General features: G+C 34.8%; 1 protein-coding gene and 1 long non-coding RNA gene across 5 annotated transcripts in view; one reads left to right on the top strand and one right to left on the bottom strand.

Moving 5' to 3' along the window:
• SLC38A4 (solute carrier family 38 member 4) overlaps positions 1-15,318 on the top strand; it is a 59,443-nt gene that overhangs the window by 14,463 nt on the left and 29,662 nt on the right. Inside the window, exons 2-3 of one of the 4 annotated variants that reach the window (XM_019748373.2) lie at positions 6,853-6,910; positions 8,804-8,913. The exons of 1 other annotated variant lie outside the window; for it this stretch is intronic. The gene's annotated coding sequence lies outside the window, so the exon portion shown is untranslated. The remainder of the gene's footprint in view (positions 1-6,852; positions 6,911-8,803; positions 8,914-15,318) is intronic. 2 more of the 4 variants (XM_019748374.2, XM_074325801.1) reach the window with 2 other exon arrangements.
• Positions 1-15,318, bottom strand: part of LOC141570107 (uncharacterized) — a 252,531-nt gene that overhangs the window by 14,382 nt on the left and 222,831 nt on the right. The gene's annotated exons all lie outside the window — the stretch shown is intronic.

Raw genomic sequence — 15,318 nt, forward strand, 5'->3', positions numbered from 1 at the left:
TTTGATATGTGTTCTTTCAGGCATTTTTCCTTTGCAAATGTTTTTATATATTATATGCATAATTTTAAAAACAACACAGGGATCTTATTACTACTAATGTTGTATCTTGCTTTTTAAAACTTACTATAATTTTGCCATGCCTTTATTATTCTTTGGATATTTTTTGAACACGTGATTGGTAATTACTGCTTAGTATTCCTGTAAGGCAATTCTCTATAAGTGGACTAATGGCTCCTTGCATATATCATGAGCATTCACTTTACCGTCTCACAATTGGCTCTTAGCATAAGAAGGGACTACTGCATTTTAATATATGGCTGGATCCATCACTTAGAGTATTTATTAGAATATTTGTTGTTGCAACCCTTAAATAAGTTCTAAAGAATTGTTTTGGAGGCACAGATTGACTCAGTACCTTTAATAAAGACTTGCATTCATTCAACATTTATACAGTACCTACTATGAACTAGGCCTGGCCTAATATCAATCATGAAAAACAGACAAAAGAGATCACTTAACCACTAATCTAAGCTGGCTGCGTGGACATACTTGAATCTGTACCCAAACATCCTAAAATATACCACCTGCCGAATGTCCCTCCTCTCCTCCTGAATGAAGTCAAGACATTTACTTTTTGTGAGTCAGCTTTCCTGTATTTAAAGAAAGACTAGTGCTACCAACTTTATATCCAGCCCTTAAGGAACTGTAATTCCTAATTTACGCAACCCTAGAACAAACTGCTCAGTTAATCTGCCCTTGCTAACCCTCGTAGCGGAGGATGGGTACAGCAGCTACTAAGCACCCTGTTAGGGACTCTTACTGCACCATAGCCCAACCCTGGAGTTGCTCCTAGCCCAGCAGAAAAGAAGAGCATCCCGGGCAGAAACCTGCCTCCTCCTTCACTGAGGAGACCTGACTCAGGAAATCCTTCTTTGCAGGCACCAAAAAGTCCGTTAGGGAACACTGTCACTATCTATTATATATCTTCAATTCCTTTGAAGAACAGTTTATGGTGGACGTGCACGTGTTATTTCAACATTCTGAATAGCTCACTGAAGAGGCCAGCCTGAGCATAACCTTTGTTATTAGAGACATTGATTCTCTTACAGCATAATGTGTGCTATCACCTTTTAGGAGAGCCCTCCCCATTACAAATTCTGCTGAGTGCTCAGCTCCCTCGCTTGTCCCCTATGTCATATCAGTCTAGCCACTCAGCCTATTGGATCAGAGCTCAAGAAACTGTTGGGGGTTTAAATTCAAGCAAGATGACAGGTTTACGGAGTCCAATCACTCACTGATGAAATTACAAAATCAAAATGCAAACATTGTTCTGGTAGGGAATTTGCTTTCAAAGGAAAGGGATGAGTGGGAATCTGAAAGACAGCAATGGAAATGAATATGCTGTGGCCCAAAAAGAATGTAATTCTTTAAATCATATATTGCTATTATTGAATTAGAAAGGCAGTCAACTCAATCTAGTACTGTATTAATACTGCATTCTATACAAAGAACTTAAATTAACAAGGTAATTTAGTTGTTTAGGAAGTGTTATTATAATTATCATTATAATTACACATCTCTTAGCAGTAGTTATCTTCTCAAATAGGCATTTTAACGGGAAGAAGTCATTCATTAAAGCAAGTTTAAAAGCTCTAATTTAATATTATGAATTTCAATACATTATTTAAGTTGTATTCAGCTTTAAGCCTCACAGATCTTGTTTTCCTTCTTCACCACGGTCTATCGGCTCAGGCAGAAGCCAGGAATGAACTTGTGATACCCTTTTCTGTGCATCATTTCAAGAAATAATGTGGGATCAAGAAATGAAATTGACCAGAAGGATTTGAGTTGCTTGAAAGGGGGAAAAGCAGAGAACAAAATATCATCAACATGAGCTGTCTTCTGTTTTCTTTTTTTGTTGTTTTACTTTGTTTGTTTGTTTGTTTTGTCAGCTGAGGCTAAAAGGAACTTTCTATTTAGGTCTGTGGCAAAGTCAGTATGTTTGTCAATCTGCACTGAACTTGTTTGCTAATTTTGCAACATAGTAGTTGACTATTCAAACATTTCCAGAATGCTCCATTGTATAACTATAAAGGTGTTTGGGCTAGGGCTAAAGAGAGCAGGATGCCATCAACTAAAAGCAATGTCTCAGCACATGTCACTGCATTTCTCTTGGTTAGGGAAGTTTTTAGAACAGAAAAGCAGGGCCTCTCCCAGAGGCCTGGGCAGGGAAGCTCTTTGGGGCCTCATGCTCAGGAGGGTCCCAAATTTAGACTTTTTGAAAGTATCATCAAATGAGGTTATTTATAAAGTTATTTGTATTGTTGTGTGTGGTAAGGTGTTATTTTGTTAAATAGAAACGCTGAAAATGTACTACAATTTAGTAATCCTGTTTTGGATTTTTAAAAATATATTTGGAGCCTCAAAAAATAGAAGTGGCCTAAGGTTCCATAGATATCTGAAAGGCTCTGCCGAAGGGGAGTTAAACAATTATTAATTTTTACTTCTATCTTTACAATTAATTTAGTATGTGGCTCTTTGGGGTAATATTCAATTTTATCTTCTTTTATTCCTTATTTTTTATTCTGTAAATTGAGATTAAGAATTATATAACGATGAAGAGAGATGCTTAGAGCATAGCTAAGCTTTCATCACTCTGCAAGGGATGTAACACAAGTGTGTAAGTATTCAACTCGCATTCAAAATAACACGGAATTCTGCTATTTCAATGATTTAGGAAGATTTGTGTAACATTTTTGTACAAATTTTCCCCTCCTCTCCCTCCTCCTTCACTTCCCCCTTCTCCTTTTCTTCTTCTTCTTTTGTTTGTGTGCATATATTCGTATTAAGAGAGATAAAATGAAAAATTTGGAGTTCCAAAGCATGACATCAAAAAAAGATCACAAATTCTCTTCATCACTGTAAGCCTGAAACCCAAAAGCCAAAGGATAAATCCTACATTAAAAAAGAAGTAATTAAAATCTTGGTTTTACCTGCAGTTGTACTGTCTTTCGTTTTTAGGAATGACTTGATAAGTCAGACATTTACCTACCATACTACAAAAAATAGCTGGATGAATATAAGTATGTTTTGTTTCATATTTGAAAGCACTAATATTGGCTATAAGATGAAGACAGATGTATTATGTTGGGACTTGATCTGCTTTATTAGATTTTGAGTTTTTAAATCTAAAGCTTGAAAATGATCAAAGGTAACTAAATCTCCTAGGAGAATAAGGCATCATAAAAACAGTGTAATACAGAAAAGTTAAAAACAAACAGAAGAAAAAAAAAAATGGTAGATGACCTAAAGGAAAATTGAAGCAGGAGCAAAGAAAAGCAACTAATTGCAAAAATAAAGGCAAACAAAATTATTAATTTGGCTTCTTAGTCATCACTGTTTCTACCCATCTTCTTTCAATTTGGCTATAACCAGATTCTATTTCCAAGTATTATTTTGTCCTATGACTAAAATTAGAAATTTGTGTTCAGTCATGATGAGAACAAGAGGTTATCTTTCCCAGTGTCATTGCAAAATGATGGTCTGGCTAAAGGTATTCTTGTTTTTAATTGTTGACCAATTTTGACTCGATCCAGCTGGCGTTTTCTCTTCGAGGACATTGTTAAAGGCAGAAATTTTAAACAAAATAATCAATAGTTTTTTAATATCGGCAAGAAACATTCTACTTTAATGTGTAGGTATGATCTGAATCACTTAATTTATTTTGAGGCAACAATTTTGTACTTTCAATAGAAAACATATTGGAATATACATTCCAGGACCTTCTCTGTACTATTTGAAAACGATAGCCACAGACGGATGGAAGGGGTGCTGAAGGGCATGAGCTATCACCATACATTCTCTTTCTCTATACAAAGAAAAATGAAGATTTTATTGTAAGTTTCTGTATCTCGTAGAATGATCACATAATATTTATAGCATGTATTGTTAGCTAGTGAAAGTGATAAATAGAAACAGTAGTACAAGAAAGAGTCAAACTACCATTGACCACAATTCAGATTCTTTCCATCTGCCTTTTCTTCTGCCCTCATTCTCAGACAGGTAAACTATTAGTCAGCCTCCTCACTATCCTCTTTGTTCTGGCCTCCATCTCTATCCCATCATCCCATTTGCATTCTTTCCCTCATGATTTTCTGATTTTTCTTTAGATGCTTTCAAGAGATTCTCACCACTAAAAATCTGGGTTTCCTAGACTTAATGCCTTTTGCAGTCTGCACTATTACGTTCTGTTCTGTTTTTCTCCAGAAAGTCTCCACTGCAGCCAGACTGATTCTCTCTGTTGCCAGAATATATTTTTAATATGTCTGCATTTTCATCCAGGATGCCTCTGCCTTTCCTCTCTACCTACTGGAATCTCACCTGGACTTTAAGTCCTTCCTCAAGGTCCCTGGGCTCCCTGAAGCTTTCTTGGATGGCCTCAGCCCTTGGGGACTCTTTGGGAGTCCTGGAGCATATTGTGCAATCCTGCTAACATAAATTACATTACAATCTGAAAAGCCACATATCCCCTTATGTAGGCATATCTTACTCCTGCAATCCTCCTGCAGCCCCCTCTGGACCAAGTCTCATGTACCTGTTCTTGGTGGCACTTATATGAATTCCTTATGTGTAGGATCAGTTAAAGTGTTTGTCATCTCATTGCTCAGACTTGCTTCATTATTCACTACCCACATATTTTTAATTTTACTCATTTTGTAAACTCTGTACGTATTCTGGTCCATTATATCTTTCTACAGTGATACTTGAACCAAATGAGAACCTAACTGAATGTGTTGCATTTGCCTTGTTTTAAAGATCAAAAGAGCATAGACCTATTATCTAATGTATATAAAATTACATCATGGTATGATTTTAAGAAACATTCAGAACATGAAACTATAATGTTTAAGTCTGTATTTACCTTATGAAAGGAAAGTCACTGTGAGTTAGTCAAAACCAGACCACATATTTCTTCATTAATTTTGGCATGTCTAAACATGTCAAATACTTTAGGGAAAAAACATTTAAACAACAAATAAGGTCTTAAACTATTTGAATTCAGCTAACTTTTATCAAATTAGTTTTCGTATATTTGATTTTTTAAACAAAAATCTGGAAGGTTTTGTGATAAGAATTTTGCAATTAGAGTAGGTTCAAAAGAAACATGATAAGACCCTTCAGGGAAGTCTCTTATGTGTGCTTTTTATTTTAATCCAACATGTTAATTTACTATAATTATTTAGTAACACTTGAAGAAGATAAGAACTATAGGGGAGCCAAAACTTTAAAATTTTAAGGAGGTAAAACTTCAGGTATTTATACATTTATGTCCATCCTATTTTATATGAAGATATCATAGCATGAAATTCACAGTTTGGAGTACACTTATTCTTTTTCAGTTGATCCATTATCAAATGGGATTTTACTAGGATACAAATATTTAAGTTTCTTACAATTATTTCACTTTTTTGCTTGCTTAATCTTATACTCATCTGGTAACTGTTTAATCAGAAAGAAATCTTAAATTGGAAAGATCACAATTAAATGATGGAAGTTATTTGAAAAGATATATTCTTTAAATTTCCCTGAAACTAAAGTTAGAATATTTGTTATCATTTTTTCCCCTAGACCATAATGGTTTTAAAATGATAAGGGACAAAACTACAGGGTAGCTCTGAAAAATAAAGAACAAGTTAACTAAAAAGCAAATAAAAGTAAATATACCATAATGAAGTTAATAGACCAAATGGGCACATTTGAAAAGTAAACGAGAAATGGGATACCTCATTAATTGGACATTTTGTTTAATGTCTAATATCTTGTATCAACTTAAGAATTTCTTTCTTGAAGAACAATGTTTAGCTGTGTTTTCTGGAAATAGGGAATTAACACAACTTTTGTAATCTAGCATTTCTTCTGATCAGTTATCAGATTGCTCATTCATGCTATAAAAATTGATTTGCAATATATAAATTTTCAATTTTAAAAATTGAAAATATATTAAAATCTTCAATATGTAAAAATATATTGAAAAGGCAAAGAACCCTTGATTCTGGATTGATTTTTAATCTGTTTTTCTCACCTCACTTTCAGAATAAGTCTATGTGATGCTTTTTCATGACATAATAAATTATTTGCCAAAACATTTTAATTCTTTCCCTGATATGTGGAAAGCCAAGTAGAGTTTTTTGAAAGGAGGAAAATGTCTGTTTAAAAATTTGTTAAAAACTCCAAACAGAGTTTTGCTTACTCAGCACAGTTCCTTTGCAATGGTAGCAGTGGCTGATAGGGCTTTGTAATTTCCAACCTCACAGCACCTTGAGTAGCTTGGTGCCATTTGAAGTGTTTGTCATTCCATAACATTCTCTCTAAAGAAGTCATCAATTCAAAAGAAAGTAACTCTTCTGCTGTACAAATATTTTCTAGGCATTCTGATTATAATAATTCATTTAACAGTCTGACTCAATAACTATTATTATGTTGTTGTTTTACTTTGACTTCAGTTCATAAACTTTTTGAAAAATTAACATTTCTAGATTTATTACTCAACCAACCTATAGAATCTGGATACAGAATGACAGTAATCAAGGTAGAACTTTCAGTAAATGAGTATTTTGTTGTATAAAAGCCAAATTCTAAAAGCAAATAGAAATTGGTGTAACCGATGTTTAATCCAAATGTAAAACAGTAAACTGATTTAGCTTCTCTTTTTTTTAAGAGCTGACGCAATTTGGACAGAGGGAGGTGTTGGGGCAAGGTGGTGGTGGTGATTGGCTTGTCTCCTTCACGCCCACTGGTCTTTAAATTGTTGTCTAGATGCCCAAAGGTCCATATAAGTCAACTCTGTTTCAGGATTCTACCACCCCAAACAATTCCAGAAAGACTGCACAGGACTGGATAAATAATTAAGGTAAATCTGTTTTTACATGAATATATGCAGTGTTAAAATAATGCTTCCTTTCTTCTTTTTATGGTGTTGACTATTGATTACAAATTAAAATGTTTGAAAATTACTACTTGGGTAATTTTTTCTCATTAGAAAAAAAAGATCATTTCAATATAATGTCAGACATTGAAATTATTTACCCAGATCCTGACTGCAGTTTTCTTTTGCAGATAATTTTAGGTTTGAGCATAAAATTAGGACAGTGGATAATAGGAAAAGAAAATATTGCAAAACCTGCAGGTAACAAGTACTTAGTTATTTACATCTCCTTAATAGAGTGAAGAGTTGACATAATTTGTCTTAGAAAAAAAAACAAAGTTTAAAAAGCACATTCTCAATGTTATAACATTAAAGATTTTCTTTACCTTGAAAACTAAAACACCCACAAAAAGTTAGACTAATCAAAGAAGGAGCATTCTATGAAGCTGATGTGCAAGGCTGTGTCATTGTCAAATGAAAAAATATGTTGTGTCTCACTCTGTCTTCTTGGGTGGCCATTTTAATGGACTATTTTTAGAGCAAATTTACTAGAAGAAACTGAGAAATTGAATAGAATATAAGCACAGCTTTAGATTTTAAAGGATTGAAATCAAGTATCAAAAACTAGAGCTTTACTGAAATTTATTAATCAGATGGGGAGAATTCTCAGTGCATTTAGGTTCCCTGATTTGGGGCATTTTATAGAGCATATACTGAAGATTTTACTTAAATGCCCACATGATAACAAAGCTAAGAGTATTCTATAACTCAGTGAGAAAACACGTGAACTGATGATGTATATCATATTCATGGACTGGTGGCTGAAGGAAGTTTTATCTTGACCAACTAAAGAAATTTAGGTGTGTTTTCTAGAAAAGATTTCCATTTATGTTATAGGCCAAGCTCTTCCAGTTATTCAGATTTATATTTAGATAATGCTTTGGGATTTTCTTGAAAGACTTTATATGTATACTCCTAAGAAATATATCAGTAATATTTAAGTACTGATACGTGTAGTTTTGAGGGCTAAACTCTTGAGTTTTATTTAACTATGTTATACAGTGTGCTTTACGGGTTATTGACAGTATTATTTTGAATATATGAGTTACTTTAAAGAAAGTGAAATAATTTATTTTCAGAAATAAAAAGCAACTCTAGGTGTGGTTCACTATTGATTGTATAGAATAAAGATATTTTGAAATGTACTGTATCCGCAGTTTATTACAGGTTATTAAATATGTGTGTAGCACAAAGAGTTCACTATGTTACATCTATGCTACATATCCCTGTACATTTATGGAAACTAACTATTGTTTGGGAAAACAGAAACTAAAATTTATGCAGGCATTTAAGATGTTTCTTAGTGTTTAAGATAACTAGAGACTTTATGTCTTCTTCTAAAAGCAGAGCTAGAAAGTTTGTAAGCAAAATAACATTCAGATTTTATGAATAGTCCTTTATACCAATCAAATGGTTGCTTTAATTCTTATATTAGCAATCATGTAACATTCTTAGCAAAGGGAAAAGACCTCAGCACAGGGTTATTTATTTTAACTTTTCTAGTTCTCCCTAGATGTTATTTCTAAGCTATGTCTAAGTAGAGGAGAGGAATGAAAATGCTAAGATATTAGCACAGCAAAAGGGAGTAGTCAAGTAAATACAGTTCTGCTGTTACTGATGATTTCTTTTCTATTTCAGACTGAATGTAGTGAATGCTTTTATGGAAGTTAATTTCTATGAGAAATCATGCCAGAGACTAACAAGCCATCTATCAATATGTGACTAGAATGGCATTGCTGAGAAAATTGTTTATGAGAATTTAACAAACAGCTATTGCTAGATTGATTTCATTGCCAAAACTATGTTCATTTATCTCAGATATATTTTGGATGTGGATTTAAATCGTTCCTTGGATCCGAGATAATTTGGCTTTCAGAAGTTGCATGACCAGCTACTTCCTGCTTGCTCAACCGAAGGGTGAATGACATGTGAGTCTATCTGCTAACTAAATCTAAATTTCGGAGTAGATTAATCAGAACTGAATTGGCATGAAAGACGAAACAGATAGGGATGGTGGGAAATGCTCTGACAATATTAGCTCCCTTTTCACTTTTACTTATCAGGTAAAATAAATGTTTGCAGTAACTAGGGAAGGTCATAACTTTTGCCTCTTGAGTCAAGGACAGTTTTGCTTTCCAGATTTGATGTCTTTGAAGTTGAACAACATAAGTAAAGTAAATTTGAGAAATTTGCTTTTTTGAGAACCTTGTATCCTGAATTTCTTAGGTACCCATTCAAAGAACAAGACATTATAGTTTTTAATAACAAGACTTTGGATAGAAGGAATCAACTAGTTAGGATATTTAGGAATCTCTTAAATGTGATAAAACAAAGTCTTCTAATGGTGATAGTACTCTAAGTACATTTGTTTCAAGTTTTGATTTTGCATCTTCCTGAATGAGTGAATTGAAACAACAATGCAGAAGACTACCACGCTGGAACAGCCAGTCTGTTTCTGTGAAATGTCCTTGTATCACAGAAAACTTAACTTAATTGAAAAGAAAGGCTAGACTACAAAGTTCTGTCAAATCAAATTTGATTTTTTCTTTTAGAATAATTTGGAACATTCATTGTGCGACAAAGCTGTTCTTTCTTCTGGTAACCAGACGGAAACATTTCCATTTCACTTTGAAATATTAACTTATAAAGGAATAACAAGAATGCATACTTGTATCTATAAAGGAGATCATATAAAGTTGCATTGATCTTAGTAGAATATAACACTTAATAGAATATAATAACACTTAGTAGAATATAACACAGTAGGCACTGTGCTACATATTGGGAATATGTAAAGTCTACAAATCTGGCATTGTTTCTACCTTCCTGAAGCTTTCTGCCTGGTGGAAGAGTCAGGTATTTATCAAATAATCACTCAACTAATAATGTAAGTGCAAAGTGTGACAAGTACCAGGAGGGAGAAGAGAACGTGCTACAAGAACATATAATGGAGGATCTAGTTTAGATGTGGAGCTTCTCTGACCATGTGGCATTTAAAGATCTTCAGATTCTTTTAGTCAACTTTGGGAGATGCTTGGAGTAAGAATGTGGGGAAGAGCATTCCAAGCAGAGGGAACAGCATGTCAAAAGATCCTGAGGAGGCAATGGAGAATTGAAAGAAGCCCAGTATATCGTTAGTTCGATTCAATAGGGGACTAAAGAGCTATGTCTGGGTTAAAGTATGTAGAGTCTTACAACATAGTAGGAAACTTGACTTTATTTTAAAAACTGATGAGAAAATCATTTTAGGGCCTTTAGCAGGTAGTCATTTGGAATAACATAATGGTCATGGAGAGAGAAGTAGATTAATTTTAAATAAGCATTGCAAGAAGGACTGATAGGGTTTGGTGATAGATTAGATTTGGGTAGGGGGGGTTCAGGATAGAGAACGGGAGGTGTCAATACTGACAGTCAGATTCAGCTCGTGAGCAATTGGTGAATAGAGGTGCTGTGCACTGAGATGGGGAGCAGCAGGAGACTCTATGCCTGTGAAACTTATATTATGTAATATATTTTACAGAATATATTACTCTATTCTATAATTACATCATATTTTTCAATCACAGTGTTCACTAGCATCATTCTTTTCTAGCCTACCTATGTGGTGATTCATTGATTAATTCAATAAGTATTTACTCAGAGAAAAAAGTAAAAATGTGAAGTCAGTTATAATAGTTTGTTCAAAAATCTGTTTTTCTAACTACACAGAGTTCATCAGGTGCAGGGATTCTGTCTTATTCATGCTGTACCTTTCATAGTGTGTAGCTCACATTTCAGTCTCAATATTTGTTGAATGAGTAAATACCATCTGTAAAATACTTCTACATTGAAGTAGCACAGTGTGATTAATCATATGATTAAATTTTAGCCATTATGATGTAGTCTAAATGCTTCCAAGTATGTAGTTATTGCTGCAGGCAAATGATGCACAGTATCTAGTTTCTCCTAATGTTCTTAAGTTTTTTTAAAGCTGTGCGTTTAGTTGCTGTTCCCTTAAAATAGATCAGGAATAGAATCTTCAGGGCTAAAGATATGATCTATGAAAATGTGTTTCAATTTATGTGAGATGTCCCTTGGCCAAAATAAGGATTAGGGTCTGAGGTCTTAAATCACAGTTTCATACTTCAGGGGATGTATTAATAGGTTGGTAAAAACTGCAATTACTTTTGCACCAACCTAATATCATATCATCTTCAAAAGAGAACGGAATAAGTGTTTTATATGTGATAAAATAGCATAATATTACATCTTGATTTCCTTATTTGTGAAGGGGTACCTACCGTGTTTACAGAGTTTGTGAGAGTTTTGAGAACTGTAAAGTTCTCTTTTATAACTGCCTAAGATACATTATATACATGTGTACATATGCATATAAAATACTATACATGTTTACATGCAGATAAAGACAGCAATTAAATTCTGATTATTGAAGAGGGAAAAGGGATTTAAATGTATTGAAAACCAACTACATGCCAAACTTTGACACTCAAATATCATTTAAACCCGCACGAGACTGCTTTGCGGTAAATGGTATTACCCTCATTTTACATATGGGAAGACAGAAAGTAAGACGATAGTGAATCTGGCAAGGATTTATACCCACTTTTATTTATCGCCAAAGCCAGAGCTTCTGCTCCCCATCGGGCTTTAGTTCTCTATAACAGAGATGGCAGTACACAGGTGGCATAGCATGGAGGCTACTTAACCACTCTGGGCCTCTATTACCTCATCTGATAAAGTGGGAATATGAACAAAAATAGTACCTGCATACATCAGAGGGCTGCTGTGAGAATTTAAAAAGTTGATAGACATGAAGCCCTTATAATAGTGTCTGACATGTAGTAAGTGCCATATGAGTGTTTCATATTCTTTTATTATTATTATTATTATTATTATTATTATTCTGGGATTAGCATGGCTTAATGTGATGGAAATCAATGAGGTTCCTGTGAATAAGCACAAGGTGCAAGAAATTTTTACTGAAGTCCCCAGGACTGCCAACATGTACACTCCTGTAACCCCCTAGAGGGGTTGACTAAGGAAAGTGTGGCATGCCGAGGGGGAGAGCATTTCAGGTGCTGTCACTGGAATGTGCAAATGGCCTGAGGTAGTAGAGAACACAGGGAGTGCCTGAACATGCAAGAATGCTAGGTTGCTGCAGCCACACCAGGCGGGGAGGGTGTGAATGGAGATGAGACCAGAGAAGTGGGTGGGCTACGTAGAACCTTGTGGGCATGGTGAGAATTTTAGACTTTATCCTAAGAGTACAGAGAACACGTTAAAGGGTGTTAAGCAAATGAATGCTATGATCGGAGTTTTGTTTTAAAAAGCTCACTCTGGCTGTTGTGTGGAAAATGAATTGGTGGTGGGGATAAGCAATAGAGGATTCTAGGACATCAGTTAGGATTGTTACAATTGACAATGTAAGAAATGATGGTAGCTTGGCTATGAGTGATGATGGAAGAAATGGAACGAGACTAATTTGAGAAATACTTTAGTTACTTGTAAAATCAACCAAACTTTGTAAAAGACTAGACACCAGGGGTAAGAAAGAAAAATTTATAATAGAAGACTGATAGTTCTGCTCTGAGTAGCTGGATAAAAAGTGACAACATTTTTTGGATAGGAAATATTGGAAGAAGAGGGAACTGTCACAAGTTAAATTTTGGATACACTGAATTTAAACTGCCTTTGAGATATGCAAGTGCTTACATCAGTTAGGCCATGGAACAATAGAACTGGAGACCACAGTAGAGTCCTGCGCCAAAGACGTAACGTGAGGAGTCCTTGGTGTACAACGTCTTGGAAGAAGATTGGAAGAAGGGGGACTTAGGAATTAGCCTTCAGGAATCCAAGCAATGAAACGTCAAACAAAATACTTTTTAAAAGAAAAAAATAAAACAAAACACAAAAGTTCTGAAATATAATAGCGCCATCATCAACAAAGAGAAGTTCTGAAAAATTCCTAGAAGCCAAAAAGCAGCAGGGCTGGAAAAACCTGTGAAAGAGAAAAATAACCAGGGTAAACCAGGATAATTGTAGGGAACAACCAGAGGGAGCCTGGTAGCAGTTCAGTTAAGTCAATATATGCAAAGAGAAGGCATGGATCACGGACAACCAGTGACCATGTATTCACCAAGGAACCTCAATTTAGACATCCTGGTCAGTTTGCGCTGCCACTTTTGCCTATAAGATAAGACTGTGATTGAGTTTGTAAAGAAAATCTGAGAATGGACTCTAGAATACTCATAGAAATTAGGGCCTTCACAGCAAACAAAGAGGGGTAACAAGTAGGAATAGAATCTCCACCAAGAGGAAAATATACCACAGCATTTTGCTGCCAGAGGAAACTCTCTCTCCTCAAGTGCCAGCTGTGTCTGGGATTGGGCTCCTCCCGGATGCTCCACACACAGACAACTGCAGAGAAGCCACTTATACAGGACCAACAAGGGAGAACCCTGTCAGTGACACGGCCTGCAAAACTCAGAGAAACCCTGAGTACTAGCTGTGTAAGTTAACCAATATACTCTTTATTCATAAATATGAACACACAATCTAGGATCACCAAGAACTTAAGGAAAACCATCAGCATGAAAGAGAAGAGCCAAAATGAACAAACAGAATAACTCCAGGAAAAAAACAAACAAACGAAAAAAACAACTTAATCTAAGGAACAAAAGGAGCTCTTGAAAATTTGAGAAAATATTGCTTCTGAAAAAAAAACAAAAAAGGTAAAATTTTAAAAAGAGGAAGAGGATAGGAACAAATTATTAGAAATTAAAAACATGATTGTGAAAAACAATTAATAGGCAGGTTGAAAAATAAAATGGATATAATTTAAAAGGAAACAATGTTTTTTATGCTACTCTCAATACTTCCTTCTGATACCAAATGTGTGCCATTTCCCCCCCACACCCACCAATTCACAATATCAGCTGGGTAACCTACAATTCAACTGAATTTTGACACTGTCTACCAGGAGTTACTGTGCTAGTGTCAAATCCCAAAGGTTAAGGGCTCAGTCCCACAAGATTGCCCCCATTCAAATGCAAATGCAAGTCCAGACTTCCTGTACTTCTGACTAACCAGCTATAAATCAGATTAAATAATTTGCTAGAATTGCTCACAGAACTCAGGAAAAACAGTTTACTTACCAGATTATTGGTTTATTATAAAATAATACAATTCAGAAACAGCCAGATGGCAGAGATGCCATAGGGCAGAGTATGAAGGAAGGGATGCAGAGGTTCCATGCTATCTCCTGGAGTGCCCCCCTCCCACCAACTCCATGTGGTCACCAATTTGGTTAGGATTCTTTATGGAGACTTCATTATTTAGATATGATTGATTAAATCATTGACCATTGGTGATCAGCTTACCCTCCAGCCCCTCCCCTCTCCCACGTGGTTGGGAGGTGGGGCTGAAAATTTCAACCCTCTAATCACATGGTTGATTTCCCTGGCAACCAGCTCCCATTTTTAGGGGCTTTCCAGAAGTCACCTCAATAACTTAAACTCAAGTGTGGTTGAAAGGGGCTTGTTATAAATCACAAAAGATGATCCTTTCACCTTTATCATTGCAGAACTATTTCAGAAACTGGGGACAAAAACTAAATATTAATTTTATCATATTAGTAGCTCTGCCTGGAACTGGGGATGAATACCAAATATATATTTCTTACGATATTACCATATCACACAGCAGAAGATTAAATTTGGTATTTTGGACATGATATCAAGGAAATATCTCTGAACATTGAACAGTAAGACAAAGAAATAGAAAATAAAGAGAAAACATTAGCAATATAGATTAACAGGTCTAATACTAATAACTGTTTTAGAAGGATTAAATATAGGGGAATAGCTGTTTTAAAATACAATATTTTTCTGATCAGAAGAAAGATATGACTCTTTTAATTGAATGGGCTCTCCACATACAGAGTAAGATGAGTTTTTAAAACAACTCACATCTAGTTCCACTCTGGAGAAATTTCAGATAATGATAACAAGAAAAATTCTAAAATCCTTCAGAAAGAAAAATAAAATAAATGAGAATCTGACTCATCAGTGGAAGCTAGACGTCAAGAGATAAATATCTTCAACATTATGAAGGAAAATTATTTTGAATCTAGAATTCAAACAATCAACCAAATTTGAGGGCAAAGTAAATGCATTTCCCAACCTGAAACAACTTAGAAATTTTGTTTACAAACATGGACACATTGTGTGAAAAAAGAGTTATTCAAGGTGGTATTTCAGCATAATGCAAAACAAATTGAAGAAAGAAGATGGGATGGCATTCAAGAAACATTGACAGCTGTATACCCAGAGGGT

The sequence above is a fragment of the Rhinolophus sinicus genome, linkage group LG02, assembly GCF_036562045.2.
Source record: "Rhinolophus sinicus isolate RSC01 linkage group LG02, ASM3656204v1, whole genome shotgun sequence".
In the NCBI taxonomy this organism is placed as follows: Eukaryota; Metazoa; Chordata; class Mammalia; order Chiroptera; family Rhinolophidae; genus Rhinolophus; species Rhinolophus sinicus.